The following is an 18340-nucleotide window of genomic DNA, read 5'->3' as shown; positions in this document are numbered from 1 at the left end:
AAATTTATTTATTCAAGGATGAAACTGGTTAATGGGACTTCTTATGTAAAGTATAATTTTAGATTCTTTCACATATTAGGTTCATTTTTTCTCATCTCCTTCCCTGAAATAGATTCTCTACTCTTAGTGCAGAAACTGAGAGACAAGAAGTAAGTTATCTGAGGTCTGATAAATTTTCTAATTCATGCTTATCTGATTGCCAAACTCACATTCTCTTTAAGTTCGTGTTGCATAAGTATTAGCTGAGTACTTATTACGCCCAAGTTTGTATACCAGGCTTTTTAGGTTTCTTTGTAGAGATTTCTTACTCAAATCTCTTATTCAGTAAGAAACAAAAGTTCAGATAAAAAATGATTTGAACCTGTTTTTCTGCTTATTCCAACATCACACATTTATAAAACATTCTCTGGAGCCTTATTGCTTCCCAGAAAAATACATACCAAATACAGACCTATCATTACTCAGAAAAAATGAATCCAGCTTGTTTCCCTTAAGTACTGAGTGTGGGCAGTGACGTACCGGCTTCACGAGATTTTATTCTAGCACTTAGATTACAACGATGGTAACAATTTTTTCATAGTTTTTCTGTATATGGGTAGAACTCTGGGCATTCGTCCTGGATTTAAAATTTACTAGAATTTCTATTTTTATGCTTAGTAAAAAAATCACCTTAAAATAAATCCGCTTCCATTTTGAATAACAAAGCCAAAGACTTATATTCCAGCTTTACAATAAAATGTGGATTTCCCTTTAACATCTTGCATTTCAAAAAGCTGAATAAGATGACACTTAGAAAGACATTCCAGCCAGCTAATTAGTTCATGGGGGAAAGTTCAACACTAGAACACTCTTTGGATGTACTGTATTTTTACTTGATTATGACCAGGATTCATTTTCTTTTAATTTGCCAATATGCCTCTCAGTGTTTTATTCTTAGGTAAACAAGTGACTGTAGACATGTTGAGTCAATTACTCCTATTTTGTTCCTAAATTGGCATTAATATAGTAGCCGGATGGAAATGGTCTCATGCTTGCTGACAACATTATTAATGACCAGTGAGGCAAAAAATATTGCCGTAGCTATATTTATTTGTTTCTACGCTTGAGACCGATGGGCTTGATCAGTCTCATGTTGCATGTTGTTTTTCCTTTTTGGAACCCACTGTCAGCATCCTTTTACTGATAGCAAAGTCAGCTTCACATCTCCCAGCTCTATTGGAGGCTGAGTCAGGGCACAGATAAAACACTTTTTAATGCCTTTGCTCCCATTTCGGATTTCCACTAACAATGCTTCATACTTTGGGACAACATTCTAACTACAGCACACTGTAACTTTTTTTTTTTTTTTTGATGGGATATATTCCATCAACAGGCCATATCACATCTTCATGAAACTTAATGGTCAAGTACCTGATGATCACCTAAAATAGCCTTAAAAGCTTAAGACTCAAATTTCAGTATTGAAGTTAAGACTCAAGCTCTATTGCTATAAGATCTGAGATTTAGTCACAACTGTTCCACTTCATCAATGAGTTAACTTGGGCACATTACTGAATCAATTAGGCACATTGCTTAAACTTTATCTAAGATTTTTCGTCTCTAAAATGAGGGTGGTTGAGTACCAAATGAGATGTCAGTCTATATCATCAAATCAAGCTGCATGTTCCCTCTACTTGAACCTAATCCTTTGCTTACAGTAATCAGAATCTTATCTGGTTCTCAGCTTCAAGCTCTTACTACAACAAATCGCCCCTTTACTCAAGTAGCATTTGGAGTCTATGCCTCATTTTCACATATTTTCCTCCTGGGAGTGTGATCCTATGTTGCCTCCCCTGTATTACTAAAGATTCCAGTTCTGGGTGCTGTTCCTAAGAGTGTTGCATGCAAATCAGTGTTGCTGAGTGTGCTACCTAGGGCAGCCCCCACCTCTGTTTAGATCCTCCCAAGTCTTTCACAACCACCATCTACCTATTCATGTATATTTATTATCATCTATATTTATTACTGGCTTTGTGGATCCTTAAAAGCAGAATGTACATTTCAAGACACTTACCAATTAAAGCATCTATTGTCAATCCTTTCTTTTTTTTTATATTAAATATAATTTATTGTCAAATTGGTTTCCATACAACACCCAGTGCTCATCCCAATGGGTGCCCTCCTCGATGCCCATCACCCACTTTCCCCTCTCCCCCACCCTCCCATAAACCCTCAGTTTGTTCTCAGTATTTAAGAGTCACTTATGGTTTGCCTCCCTCCTTCTCTGTAACTTTTTTTTTCCCCTTTCCCCTCCCCCATGGTCTTCTGTTAAGTTTCTCAGGATCCACATACGAGTGAAAACATACGGTATCTGTCTTTCTCTGACTGACTTATTTCACTCAGCATAATACCCTCCAGTTCCATCCACGTTGCTACAAATGGCCAGATTTCATTCTCATTGCCAAGTAGTATTCCCTTGTATATATAAACCACATCTTTATCCATTTGTCAGCTGATGGACATTTAGGCTCTTTCCATAATTTGGCTATTGTTGAAAGCGCTGCTATAAACATTGGGGTACAAGTGCCCCTGTGTCTCAGCACTCCTGTATCCCTTGGGTAAATTCCTAGCAGCGCTATTGTTGGGTCAATCATTTCTAATACATGTTCAGGTTTAAAACCCCAGCACTGTTTTAAATGACTTATAAAGGTATTGTCTCATGTGACTCTGTGAAGTGTCCCCATTTTTATTTATTATCCCCATTTTTCAGATAGGAACGCTGAATCACAGTAGGTAGAGGAGCCAGGATTTAGAATTTAAAACTCTGACTCCTGAGGTCATACTCTTCACCATTCTGTGTCCCTGTGGCCATGAAACTAACTGCCTCCAACTCAGGACTCCTGCAGACTTCCCATTTCCAGACTCCTTGAGTGTTTCCCAGATCTCCGGTTGAAATACTCTCTGAAGTATAATTAATACTTTTGTGCTTCTTTGCAGAATCTGACTGAGGCTGATGCTCTGTGTCACTTGGCTTCTTCCTCTTCACTCTCCTGATTCTGAACTCTTGTGGGTCTCTCCCAGAGCATTTCCTTAGTAAATCACTTGCACACAATCCTCATCTCAGGCTCTGCTTATGATAAACACAAACTTAGCACAAATAATTAATAATTAGAGAGGGCTTTTGAGGGAAAATAGAGAAAATGATTTATGAAGAAGACACCAAACAATCATATGATTTCGACCCCAAATATTTCATGGTAAAGATATTCCATTTTCCTTGCTGCATCTAAGAGAAATTAACAATAATTCATTAATAATATAAAAAACCCATTTAGTGTTCAAATTTCCACTGTCTCATTATGTTTATTCATTTTTATGTGTTTGAATCAGAGCCCACATAAAATTCAAATAATGTAATTTGTTGATGTTTCTTTAAGTTTCTTTTGTAAGTTCTGCCCAACTTATTTATCCTTGTGATTTATTTGCTGGAGATAAGGTTGTTTGTCCTGTTACATTCCCCACAGTCTGCACTGTGTTGATTATATTTCCATGGCACAGATTAATATATTCCTCTGTAAATTGCTAACTGTTTATAGAGGTCTGATCTGATTCATTTTTGTTTCTTCTGGCAAGGCTGTTTCGCTGGTAGGTGGTACGTCCTTCTATCGGAAAACACATAATGTCTACTTTTTTGTGTGTTCACAATTGTTGATGATCAGTACCTAGATTTATTTATTCAAACAGAAGTTTCAAAATGATAATTCTATTTTTTATAATGTCTTCTTTATCAGATTAAAATCTCTATAAAGGGGAAAAAAAACCTTCATCTCATACCTGGTTTACTAGTTTTCTACTTATTATCAAAAAGGTCATAGAAATGCCTAATCTTTCATTTGCCAGTTTCAAAATAATGAGTTTGGGTTTTTATACAATCTCCCAGTGATGACCAGTGTGTTTTCTTTGCTCATTTTGTGTTTGTTATGAATTTATGTATTTAATCATTCTTAATGTATTTCATCCATAGCATTTGTTATTCTTAGCAATGTTCAAATTGTCTTATCTTTGACCAGTGAGACTGTCTTCAAATCGACTCTCAGGTACTTTTGGATAACATGCTTAATTTCTGATAATACAAGATGTTCCAGGTACATTTCCTGCCCCAGACTTGTAATCACCTATTTCTCTAAGACACCCTGTCTCTTTTCCAGGTACATGTAACTTAAACCCTTTCATGAGTTGCTCCCATTCTGCTAAAAATGAAAAATCTCCTCTTAAAGGTAATGGATGACCCTACAGTTTTAATCCAGTGGCTCTCCCTTAGCCATTCTCTAGGATTTCCTTTACAATTTTCTCCTTTGGAACTTTTTAATTTTGACACTCCGCTTTTTTTTTCTCTATTTCTTAATTATACTCCTCCGTTACACTATTTTTTGTTAATCTCTTTCTCTTTTCGCTCACTAAGCATAAGTGAATTATACACATACACATATGTGACATGTATTTATATATCCCCTAAAGGAAGTAAATAGGAATTGCTGGTATCTCTGGGTATTGAAGGGAGGGCTCAGTTCTTTTCACAAGTATGCAATAGGCATTGAGAACACACTATATATCAGCAATAAATCCATGAATAAAACAGAGGTTGTGTTTGAGTGTCAGAAGACAGAGAATTAAGCAAAAGAAATATACGTATATACAGTTGGTAATTGCCATACAGAAAATTATAGTTTTAGAAATGGACTTCAAGTACCCAGGTGGACAGTAAGCTCAGAAGGCCTCTCTGAAATGTTGAAATCTAACCTGAGTCCTGAGGAGGTGCTGGAGCATGCATATACCTATGTAGAGGAGAGCATGCTGGGGAGCGGAAATAGCAAGTGCAAAGGGCCTGAGGAAGATGTGTGCCTTGCACGTTGGAGATGCAGTGAGAAGTCACCTGTGGCTTGAGATAAATGAACTCAGGAAGAGCGGGATTTAAGATCAGAACAGCAAGGAGTGGGGGAAGCAGAACATATAGCACCTGCCCTATAAACCATGAGAACTTTGGCTTCTACTGAGTGAGTGAGAACTCTCTGAGGTCATTGAGCAGACAAGTGATGTAATGTAACTTAACAAATCGAAGGGATCTCTTGGGCTGACATGTGGCAAGTAGACTGTAAAGGAGCAAAAGGAGTAGCAGGGGGACTTGTTAGCAGTTATTGCAATAATCTCGGCCAAAGAGCAGAGCATTAGCAGTGCTGGTGGTTAAGAAGTAGAGAGATTTGCCTAATTGAGAACTCATTCCCTGCCAACACCAGAACCTGGCATGTTGCCCTGATGTGCCAGTGGGAGCCAATTACACTGTGTCCAGGAGGCACTACATTTTATTCTTTCCAATTAACCCATTCTTGTGTCCTCACACAAGCTGTATTCTGATGAATACAGACATGCCCACCTTAGTCAGAGAGTTTTCACCACAACTCTGTAATCACCATTTGGATGCACCAGAATACAACACATCTCATGCCATAAGCAAGCTGCAGTCTATAGACATAATTCTTTCGGCTGCAGCTGCTAATGACCTACCTGATGGCCACCCAGCTCAACTTGTCCTTCAGATGTACATTCGAGATTCTGTCTTCCTCATTCCTCCTGCAATCCCTCAACAATTAGGAACTTCTACATCTTATTCCTCATCTTTGATACTTTCAATCTGTTCATTCAGAAATTCAGAACATTGAACTTTGCATTAGAAACTGCCAGATTACTCTTTATCATCTCATTCTGGACTGCAGAGAAAATGGTTCAAAATTACTTTTTTTTTAATATATGAAATTTATTGTCAAATTGGTTTCCACCAATTTGGTTTCCACCACAACACCCAGTGCTCAGCCCAAAAAATGCCCTTTTCAATACCCATGACCTACCCTTCCACCCCCCCATCAACCCTCAGTTTGTTCTCAGTTTTTAAGAGTCTCTTATGCTTTGGCTCTCTCCCACTCTAACCTCTTTTTTTTTTTTTTTCCTTCTCCTCCCCCATGGGTTCCTGTTAAGTTTCTCAGGATCCACATAAGAGTGAAACCATATGGTATCTGTCTTTCTCTGTATGGCTTATTTCACTTAGCATCACACTCTCCAGTCCCATCCACGTTGCTACAAAGGGCCATACTTCATTCTTTCTAATTGCCATGTAGTACTCCATTGTGTATATACACCACAATTTCTTTATCCATTCATCAGTTGATGGACATTTAGGCTCTTTCCACAATTTGGCCATTGTTGAGAGTGCTGCTATAAACATTGGGGTACAAGTGCCCCTATGCATCAGTACTCCTGTATCCCTTGGGTAAATTCCTAGCGGTGCTACTGCTGGGTCATAGGGTAGGTCTATTTTTAATTTTTTGAGGAACCTCCACACTGTTTTCCAGAGCGGCTGCACCAGTTTGCATTCCCACCAACAGTGCAAGAGGGTTCACATTTCTCCACATCCTCTCCAGCATCTATAGTCAAAAATGTCTCAAAATTAGACTAAAGTTTATGAGTAAAGTACAAGTTATGTCATGAATACCAGGGTCATATGATGACTTTTATTATTCTATCTCCTCAACCTTGGCTTAAGAGTCCTTAAATTGGACCAATTGGGCAGGAATTCTAGAAAATAATTTCCCAGGAGAAATAGCAAACTAATAAACAAAGGTGGTTTGCCTTCAGATGATTACTAAAAAAGGTACAAATCATCTATTATCACCCTGAAATGAAACCTAACAATTCAAAATAATAATAATAATAATAATAATATAATAAGAAAAAGACTGACATAAAGAGTTGTCAAGAATACTTTTTATCTGAAGTGAGTAGTTCTCAGACATATTAAATAAATCCATAAAACTGATAATAAAACAAAACATACACACACACACACACACTCACATACATTCAGGTAAGTGATATAAAATACTGTTATTGAAAAGCATGCACGAGGGCTGCCTCAGTGGCTCAGCTGGTATTTGTTGACTCTTGGTTTTGGCTCAGGTCATGATCTCGCAGTTTCATGGGTTCAAGCCCCACGTTGGGGTCCATGCTGACAGCAGGGAGCCTGCTTATGATTCCCTCTCTCCCTTTATCTCTGCCCCTCCCCTACTCACACTGTCTCTGTCTCTCAAAGAAGAAAAGCATGTACTCAGTAGTTTTGGTGATTCAACCACCATAAGCTCATTCTACCTCTAATGCAGATGGAAGGAAAGCAGGGACCCACATATACCCTTGTATACCTTGAACTCTGAAGTCACAGATCTTAAAAGGTGATGTATTCTGGTTCAGAAAATCCCAGATCCTGACTCATTTTATTTTTCCATATTCCTGACTACATGTATAAGGCAGGAAAGAATGTTAACTCTTGTGATAACCAAGCCTGGGTCAGAGTAAAGATTCTTGATAGAGAGTTGTGTAGGATAATAAAGCAGCCAGCTCTATGGAAGTGTGGGAAGTCAATCATCTTGACCTAGTATTATTCAGTCTGCCTTTTGTCTTATTGGCCAGTATGTTCTTTGAATGAAGTGGGCATCTAATGTAGTCTGAGAACTACTCCCTGCTTCTGCCATACAAAGTGTTTTTGCAGTTTGGACAGCTAAGCATGGTCCTGAGAATGCAGGTGCAACAGAACAGTGGTGCCACACAATTTGGATTAAATCCCCTGATTAGTGAGGCTTTCACAGTGATCCTTGTGTTTCCCAATATTAGATCATGACCTGAACAGCCCGTTGGTGAGGCTGCAATGGCCAGTCCACTTTGCTGCACTTTTGATCCAGGCAACTCTTCGGTACCATACGGTATAATTAACACATGTTTGGGCAAAGTAACAGCTATTCAATTCAAACTAGCTTACTCAAAAAGGAGGAATGTACTAAGGAGATTCTTGAATTCAGAAACCAACGAAAGGAAAGTATTGGGGCTTCAGAAATTAAAGGATCCGAGGATTCCAACAATGTTAGGACTTTTTCTCTATTTTTCTCTGCTCCTTTCCAAGCATCTCTTTTCTCAGCCCCTTTCATTTGTAGAATATCTTCCCCCATTTAAGTTCATGAAGCAGAAAACATGGATGTGGGTGGTTTCTTTATTGCACATATTGTGATTCAAACATCCAAGGAATTAATACTCCAGCTTCTTCGGCTCAAGTGCAGAAATCTTGATGAAGTGTCTCACAAGTTCAGCTTATGGTTGGTTCCCAACCACTGAAACAACCATCTGGGGTGGCTCAGTGGTGTTGTTGGCCTGGGTGTTCCTACTACCAGCCAATTTTGAAGCCTGTGTCTTACTAGAAGATCAATTAACTCTGTCCAAGAAAAGAAGACATGGTGTGATATGGCTACTCCTGCTTCAATAATGAAATTGGGGAGAAAAATTAAATTCCTAGAAAAAAAAGGTGCTGCAGGAAAACTAAAATAACTGTGTATTCTGTTTGCTCCCCTATGTACATGTTCTTCCCCCCTTTGTATATTACATACTATACCTTCCCAGTATGTCTTCTTAAATGCAGAATTGTCACTCTTACCCACCCCCACCCCCTGCACATACACGCTTAGGCATGCTGTAATGTGCATAATTGTGAATCTTCATGTCCAGAAAATTTTGGAATGACTTGATGTCTTTGTAATACAACATACTCTTTATTTTTCCTACAAATAAAAAGAAATAAGCATACTGCAAAAAAGAAATGTAGCAACTGTTTGTAATGATTAAGAAGAAATAATTCTTAACCTAATAGTATTGGTTTAGGAAAAGAGCCAAACAATAGATAAATAGGATACCTCTTCAGAAAAATAATTAAAACAAGGACCGTAAAGATTAATTTCCCATTTTTATTATGTGTAGATATACTAAAATGTATGTTCATACTCTTTAGCATATCTGTATTGGCTGAACATCTCTTTCCATTAAAATTAGTTTTCCAAGGACATGCACTACATTATTGAAAGTTGCCTTTTTGATATAGATTCTTCTCCAAAATAATTTTATAGTTTCTAAGCAGTCAATTGCCAACTGCATACTAAAATATACATAATGTAAATGGAGGCAAGAAACAGGAGTAGGCAAACGTGAGGAAGAAACAATCATTTCTATTCAGTCGGAAAAGGAATGAGTGGCTGGCAAGGTAAGAGTGCAGCAAAGTTATGCCACCACCAGCCTGGTATTGCAAAACTTCTTTCTTCTCAATAACAGAACTCTTGTCATGCAATCTTGGGACAGCTTTTAGCAGCAACATATTTGGTCTTCACCCTGACTACCATCACATTTATGATGATCTTATTCGGGCCAACGACTGGCCCAGGTGTGTTATTTTCAGACTGGGATGTTTCCACGTGTACCACTACATTTACAGCATAAAGGAACACCCAATATTCCTATTAAGACGTAGATGATACAAGTTCATTGCAGGTGAGGCATAAAATTATGCAAAACTCTCTGTCTAGAGTTGGTGACCACATACCATTTTGGGGCTGATCCTTATTCCTTCCAACGATCACTAATAGATTGCTTCCTGCTGGTCCCCTTAATTGTGGAGGTCTAGGGCTAGCTGGCATCAATTGCTTTGAGGAAAGGTGAAATGAAGCATTTCATGACATGAACAGGACAGATCAAATCGAATCCCCTTTGGTTGACAGAACAGGACCCTAGGAAGGAGGCACATCAATTTGTATGAGTGAGAAAGTGACAGAATAAAAACTGGAAACCACAGTGGGAAGAGAGGAGTCCTGACTGGTGATTCAGGGTCAGACCAGGGCCTGTAGGCTCTTAGAAGAGACTGGATATGACCCTGTATGTGGTTTATGGTGAAACCCTTCTGGAGAGAGACCCCCTATACCATGGTTGAGTTTGTGGTTTTGTGGATAACATGTATGTATTGATATATGCACCTTAGTTGAAGGAGTACATCAGGGAATTTGAATATGCATATAAGAAACTTTTAAAAATACTGTTGACCCTTGAACAAAATGGGTTTGAATTATACAGGTCTACTTATGGATGCATGCATATGTATCCATTGATTCTTAGTTTTCAAATAATCAGAATTTATTGAGAAAAACACACAGTTTGGAGTGAAGGATTAAGATTTAAACACCAATTTTACAAACTCCAGGCAATTAGACAAATTACGTGAACTTTCTGCCTTAATCCAACCCACAAGTTTATTGTGAGGATCAGATGTGCTGTTATAGAATCACACATGCATGTAAGTTAAAGTAATACACTGGACTGTGAATTTTTATCTGTCTCTAGCGGCCAACTTTGTATGAATAAGGTTTTATCAGATTTGTTTTGGAGTTCCAATGTGCAGTAGTCTCTCACTATTGTTTACTGAGTAAATAAAATTGGATTCTCAATAGAAAAAAGCAGGACTCGCCCTTAATACACAATTTTCATTAAATCAAGATCCATTTATTAGTTGGTAGTTAGAAATATCCTTGTCACTAATGCTGAGCCTCAGGACATTATAACAAATATTCACCATTTCTTTATTATCGATTCTTGGTTGCATCAGATAACAAGAGTTCCACTGGAAAGAATGAATGATAAAGTAAATTTCGTAATTTATTCTACAAAGGGAACGGGCATTCATTTTTCTGGCTTGAGAGAAACATGAATATTTTGTATCATAGAAGAAAGACTTGCACCAGGCAAAGATGCTTTCAGTGTCACGCCTAAAGCCTCAGCAATAATTAATGGTAGATTTGGAATACGAAATGTATTATGTCATGTCTTACGCTGTGTAAGAGGTTGAGATATTGGATTGAAGGTGTCTTGACATAAAGATCAAAACAAAGACTAGGCGTGAATAGGTGTTTGTGTGTTACTCGAGAGCGATGTCCAGCTGTTGGTGGTCATTACTGTTACTGCAGCCCTTATCACTCTGCCCCCTCTCTACTCCAGTGGGTCAGCACATGTGCACAATGGATGCTCTGCTTCATCAATCAGTCCACATTCTTCACTCTATGCTTCTCCCCTAGTCCGTCTGCTCCTGCTGATCATTCTCCCTGGCATCTCCTTCTTCTGGTCCACCGAACACAAGCAGAGGTAAAATTTAATTAATATGTTAATTGCCTTTAATTAATATATCAATATGCTAATTTATACGGAATTTTTTTTTAGTACTTATTTTGAGAGAGAGAGAGAGAGAGAGAGAGGATGAACAGCGGAGAGGCAGAGAGGCAGGGAGGGAGAGAAAGAATCCCAAGCAGGAGATGCACTGTCTCTGCAGAGCCCGATGGGGGAGCTCAATCTCACCAACTGCAAGATCGTGAGCTAAGCCTAAATCAAGAGTCAGATGCTCAGACACCCAGGCACCCCGTTAGCTTATGTTTTAACTAATATCAATTTAACAGTTTGAATCAAGGATATCTGCTTGGTTAAAAACTTTTTCCTGGTCCCATAACTAGCACACATGTACTTATTCATCAGAATCCAATGTGACCGAAAAAAGGCCGGAGCACACACATATGTAACAAAATGCAGAAACTAAAATCTCAGAATAAAAGAAGGCATGCATTGATGTATGGGTATGGTTTTCCCACTTTTTTTTCCTATCTACCTCCTACTCATTATTCAGTTAAGTATCTGTTCTGCCCTTAAGCCTTCCTAACTCACTTAAACTAGGTCATATCATCAGATAAATATTCATTGAACATGTTAACATGCCATGACACTGATCATACTTTATTGAGTTTATTTATTTAATGTCCATCTTTGCAGCTAAACTTTACTTTTTACAGACACAGAACGTATTTGCTCTCTTAGCCCAATTTTCTGTACACAGTAAGTGCTCATTAGGAATCGGTGAATGAATGGAGAGCTGGCTACAAGAAAACACTACTTCCTCTCTTCTTCCAATTCACCACACCAGCACGAAACACGTGCATGTGCGCACGTGTGCACACGCGCACACACATGCACACATGGATGCACATACACACACCATGATGCAAATGTAATTCATTAAAGGCCGAAGTTTGCCTTTGGTGACATGTAAGGATTAATAGTCTTTTATACCCAAGCTATTCTTGTTCATTGTATATTTAAAATAGGAAAGTGTAGTGTAAAACAAAAAAAAAATCAACTGAGTAAAAAAAAAATCAACTGAGTAAAATTTAAAGATCTCCCTGGCTTTATTCAAGGATTCATGAATCAGGCAGCATCCCATACGGCAAAGAGAAAAGAGCTCTGAAGAGCTGTACAACATGAAAGATTTTTATAAGCAGAAGGAGGTGGGGCAAGAAAGTTATACTAGCAAAGAACTGATTGTGGCAAGGTCACTTTCCTTTAGAGGACCACAGGGTCCATCAAACAGATTACCTCACTAGTGCTGACCAGGTAATTCTAAATGGACTGGTTTAAGATTCCATTTCTGGGAGGGGCTGAAATTGTAATTGAGTTAAGGAGTAAGTCTCAAATTAGTGATGTGGGGTTTAGCACAAGTGACTCCATTTAGAGTACATTGTCTCTTTTTTAACAGTAGCAAGTTTTGACACAATTATGGTTGAATAATAGGGGTGCTGTTTATGCCAAATGCACTTAAAACATCAATATCACAGAATCTCTCTAGCATTATTTCTTATGGATGTACTGCAGAGAGTTGGGAAATACAATGCAGAAGAATTTATAATCTAAGACTTTCCTAAGAAAATCACCCATGCTTATTGGTATGGCATTACATTTACTGTAATTGCCTAATATAAGCTTAAATATACTTAATTGACTTTTCTACCCTCCTTCCACTGACAAAATTGTGGCATGATTGTAAAATACCAAACATGGACAGCGAGAAGAAAAAAGTTTGCTTAAGAAAGAATGCCGTTTTATTTGTAAAATGACACATTTATTCGTTTTACTTATTCTGCACTTTAGTTATATGCATACTGAATAGCAAGTTTAGAGAATAAAAGAAAATGCTCCTTTCGCATAGGATAGTGTGGTATAATAAGAAATATAGTTGGTCTCTGTCCCAGCTTCTTGGCACAAAGCTCCTAAAAATGCTTGTAATTTCCTGAGTGGTAGGAGCGTCTTTTGTTATTCATAATGAGTTCCTTTCAATTACACCTTAGCTCATGATGATTAGGTGACTCAGGACAGGACCACTAAATAGCCTTAGTGGGTTGGTCACCGGAAAGACTAAGTGATTAGAGAGCTAGAACTTTCAACCCTGCCCACTGACCTCTGGGAAAGGGGGATGGGGTGGAGATTAAAGATCTATAAAATCTCTTGAACAATGAGAAAAGATGAGCTTCAAGTTGGTGAATGCGTCTGGAGGATTGTGCACTGTGGTTCCAGGAGCGGGGGAAGTTCTAGGACTCTCGACCCTCTGAAACTTGCCCTATGTACATCTTCATCGAACTATCCGTCTGTATCCCTTATCACATCCTTTATACTAAATGTAAGTGAATGTTTCTCTGAGTCCTTGAGCCACCTTAGCAAATTAATTGGACCCAAAGAAGGGGCGTGTGGGAACTTCCCATTTATAGCAGTTTATAGACACCTGGACTTGGAATTGGTATCTGAAGTGGGAGCAGTGCTGTGAGACCGAGCACTTAACCTGTAGGATGTGACACTATCTCTAAGGAGATAGCGTCAGAATTGCATTAAATTCATAGGACACCTTGGCAGTGTCCGCTGAGAATTTGAGAATTGCCTGGTGGTGTTGAAAAACACACAATAAAAATGACTATGCCATACTGGATTCTCAAGATTTTGTTCAGGTCACTGATGGACTCACTTAACACTCATGCTTACTGTACCATGAAGCAAAATAAGGTTTATCATACATTGTGCATTTTTCGATGAACGAAGCACATTTGAGCAATTCAAGCTCACCCTGAAACTCTAAGCTGCACAGCTTAGCACATAAATGAGCTCTGTACAGACACAGGTCCATCAAACTTCAGCGTCCATGCTCTGGACCATTGCCCCATTAGGGACCGTCTACTACACGCATGCGTGGTTCCCTACAGTTTGCCTTTTCTCCTATTCTAGCTCTTATAAAACTATTTCTCTGGAATTAAGTTAAATCTAAATTTTTTTCCAACTAAGTGAGAACTAAAGGGAATCAGGAGAGTCCCTTCTTGTTCTTATATAGTAAGAAAAGTGAATTCCCTAATCCTGACATCTAGCATCTCTATAGCCTGACCGTGTTCACTGTGACAGAGGATTTTAAAAGCTCACTGAATATCCAAGAGGTTTCCTACACTTCCCAGTCTCTTGTGGATGTTCTGAGTTACGTGTCTGGCTCTGGCTAATGGACTAAATGAAAGTCACCATCGTTTTGCGGCAGTAGAAAGTTTTAGGTAGTGCCCTATCTCTCTCTTTTTCTCATTCAGTAACCCTGGAAATCATGTGTTGAGATTGCAGGACCTTAAGATGTTAAAAATAAAGAATCCCTAAGTCAACACGATGAGTTTACCTGGAAATCCACTGAAATGTGGCAAAATTTATGTGGATGGAAATAAACTTTGGCTTATTCAGCTCAATCTGATTAACACAAACAAGATCCAAAATCTTGAAGTTAAAGATATTAGCATGCTTTCAGTTTGAGGTATCAGAAAATCTTACTACAAATGACTTCAACAATAGGAATAGTATTATCTCATGAGAAAATATAATCAGGAGGTGAACTATTCTACCATAGTAGCTCAGTAATGTGCTCATAATATGACTGCAAGCCCCAAACATCACATTCTGAACTTTAATATCCAAGGTTAGGAAGAAATGTGTTCTATTTTCATGTCTCAGTTTTAAGGGAAGGAGAATTTTCCTATTATTTCCCCTTTCCAAAATAACCCCTCCCCTCTTTATAAGTAAGTGTTGAACTCTTCTGCTTAAACCAATAGATATAATTGAGTTGGCTTTACTGGGATTGGTTCCCTAGTCTAATCAACATTCATTACCTAGGGTTAAGAGATTCCATAAAAACAAAACAAAACAAAACAAAACAAAACAAAACAAAACAGTCACCCAATTCCTAAATAAACACAGGGTTCTGCTACTGAGTAATGTCCTTTTAACATTATGCACCCAAATACAAATGCAATTTTAAGGTCAAAATGTGGCTGATATTACTTTCTCTTCAAATCTTCTATTTTTTCCAGCTAATTAATATTTTATAGCAGCCCCAAACATGTAATCATTGTTTGTTAACCTAACACAGGAGTAGAAAAGCTTCTAATGGGAGCAAAAAAATCTCATCAATGTTAAATTATTAATTTACTTTCCTTTTAAATCACAAACTGACCCAATTTCAGGGTGCTGGCTTTAAAGTATTATGTGCATTTTTTCTATTTAATTTTAAGCTATTTGTGTTGGTGTCAGGTAGAAAATACCAAATTTGGGAATATTCACTTTTGAATATTAGAGCATATGGATATTTAGAGACAAGGACCAATTTACAGTTAAAAATGGATTCTCCTTGTTCTCCGATAGGTTGCCACATTAAGCCAACTTGACTGAAGAAGATCTTTTGTATTTAAGGAAAATAATGTTTGTTTAATGTAAACTCAAGTTCAATTCCATATTATGAGCACAAAAAGAGAAGCTCACCCAAGGAAACATTACTGTAATCGTGAAGGTTGGTCAGAACCTATAAACTATTCTGTTTTCTGGCTTGAAATTTTATCACTTTCTGAGGTGATTTCTAAGAGAATCCACTATAAAAGTCCCCAGTGTGTATGTTTTTTAGGAATTCGTATTATAGTCTCCACCTCTCCAAAGTATGCATTTAAATGATTGGCGCTAATGTGCACACAGGATCAGGTGGGTTATTGGCTCTTCAGGATCACTGGAGCGAGGAGGTGAATGATGTGTGAAATGAAAAACCTGACCCAAAGCTCAGAGGGAGTCTAGGGGACTGTTCTGTTGTCCTGGAAGCGCCGGGTTAGCGTGATGATGAGAATCACACAGGTGGATCATAAAAGCTCCCTGAATCTCAGAGAGGGGAGGGCGGACGAGGATGCTTTAATGAGCTATTTTACGTCCATCCTTTCCTCAGTACATCTTTCTTACCTCTCAACTACTCAGAGTTGTAACAATTAATAGTCTCTATCTCCAAGTGAAGTATTAAGGTGAGTAAATTATCTGGACCACTTGAGCTGAATGACTCAACTTTACCTCCATTTTCAAGAGATATTAAGGGAGGAGGGAGGAGGAAAAAAAGGGGGGGTAAGAAAGAAGCTACTAGGGGTAGAAGTTTGTCTTTAGAAATACTAACTTCAGTACTTTACCTGAGTTTTCTGTGGAGACCTAAGGCTTAGACTTAGAAATATCACATCCTGATTTTCATTAGCCTGTGCAAAATTAATACAATATACTATAATATTGAATAAACACACATGCACACACTATGCATAACATTAATATAATAAAATACACAGCACATATGCACAAGAAATGAGATAGGAAAAATCTATTGAAGTGTCTGAGCTGTCTGTAAAATGTTAGGCTCTTGGATCACCTTGTCATGAGTATCAGGTGAAAAGCTTTCCAGGATTGGACTAACTGTAGAGGGATTAGGGATTGAGGAGAACCAACAAGCAACCATAGTAGACAAGCAAACCGAAATAACTGAAATCAGTGTGACTTTTCTTACTCCCAGAACCTCCTGACTTGTAGCAGCAATGGTGGTAATTAACATGTGTTAGTTTCAACGTTTCCTGAAAATAGACCATACACTATCACAACACAATATTTGGGTTTTTTAGTGATGATCTCATTTTTAATTTGATAGTTACAAATTTGTTTTTGCCTGTATTTGGGAAAAACATAACTCAGGTGCCAGCACGTCATTGCTTGCACATTATTCCTTACGAGACGATCAAGTAGGAGGCATACCATATAATAACGTATGTGGAAACAGGATCTAAGTGACATGTTTAAGGAGCACTAAGATACAGCGATGGGAAGGGCTTACAGGGTTTTCAGGAGAGAAAGAAGTATCACAATTTTCTTTATGATTTTGTAAGACTCAATGACTCATTTGTCATTTGGTTCAAAATGTCCCCGTCTCTAACCTGTACATTGCAACCAGGTCATTCCACTGCTAACCCCGACTCTATGTCATATTATTTACTACTATTGTCATCATAACAGCCACCATTTTTCAAGTGTTCATCATGTGCAAGGCACCAGATTAAATGCTTTAGGCGCAGTGTTTCGATGAATTCTTAAAACAGTAGACACTATAATTATTCCCATTTTCCAGACAGCGATGCTAATGGTTAGAGATGCTACCATTTTAATCTGACTCTTCTTACCAGGCTATTTTGTTTTCTAAAATTTCCCTCTCTATATCTCTTATACTCCCTACCTATATATCTTATATATTAATAATACAAAAAAGCATGTCCTCATAACAGCAAACATTTATTGACCATACACTGCTTAGAGCATGGGGTTAAGTGGTTACCGAGATTGTCTTATTCAATACGCATTCACAAAATCCCTATAGTAGGCATTGATATTATCTTCACTTTATAGGTGAGGACATGGAAGTGGAGAGAGGTAAAACAACTTGCCCAGTGTCACATAGCTATGGAGCAGACTACATCTCTACCCCACCTCCCAACCCATTCTCAGGGAACAGCATTTGCACTGGCCTTCAGTCTCAGACTCTACTATCAGGCTGAATCAGTTACCCTTCCCACTGGACTCATGTTTGTAAGGCTGAGACAGACTTGGTAAGCTCTGGGATCTCTATTTCTGTTCCACCAGTCTATTCCATGTACTAGAATTACTTGCAGGTAACATAGAAGAAGACAACAGCAGAGACAGAGAGAAGGAAAGGAAAAGGGACAAGAGAATTGTAGCAGAGGAAGTTAAATTGATGTTCCCCTCTACTTACGCTTCAAGTCTGCAACATATCTGCATACTTAAAAATTAAAAGTTTCAAAGAACTCCTTGGCTCAGTTGACCTCAGTGTTCTGCGAAATTCTAAAGTAATGATAGGCTCTGTCACATAAGCTTTAAAGACAAATCTGCTTAATGAATTGAACTTTTCAATTACAAATTAGCTAAAGGCCAAATTATGTTCACATTGTCCTTTAAAAAACCTCCATTCTCAAATCCACCAGTGAGTTTAATCCCTTGAATGTAAACAAGAATTGGCATGATTAAACCCTCTTAATTTTATTAATATAGTTCCAAAAGCATATAGGTTTATTGTAAAGTGTTTTCCAAAGTCTTCTTTGTCCAAATTACTTAATATTTTATCCTTTATGCTTTTATATTATTTACTTATGGTAAGAGGATTCAAGATATTCATAAAGTGTGTAATGAATTTAACATGATACACTAATTAATATCTAGTTAAAACCATTCAGAGATTAAAGATGGCAAACTAAGTCATTTG

The sequence above is a fragment of the Lynx canadensis genome, chromosome B3, assembly GCF_007474595.2.
Source record: "Lynx canadensis isolate LIC74 chromosome B3, mLynCan4.pri.v2, whole genome shotgun sequence".
NCBI lineage: Eukaryota > Metazoa > Chordata > Mammalia > Carnivora > Felidae > Lynx > Lynx canadensis.
This window is presented reverse-complemented; position numbering follows the sequence as displayed.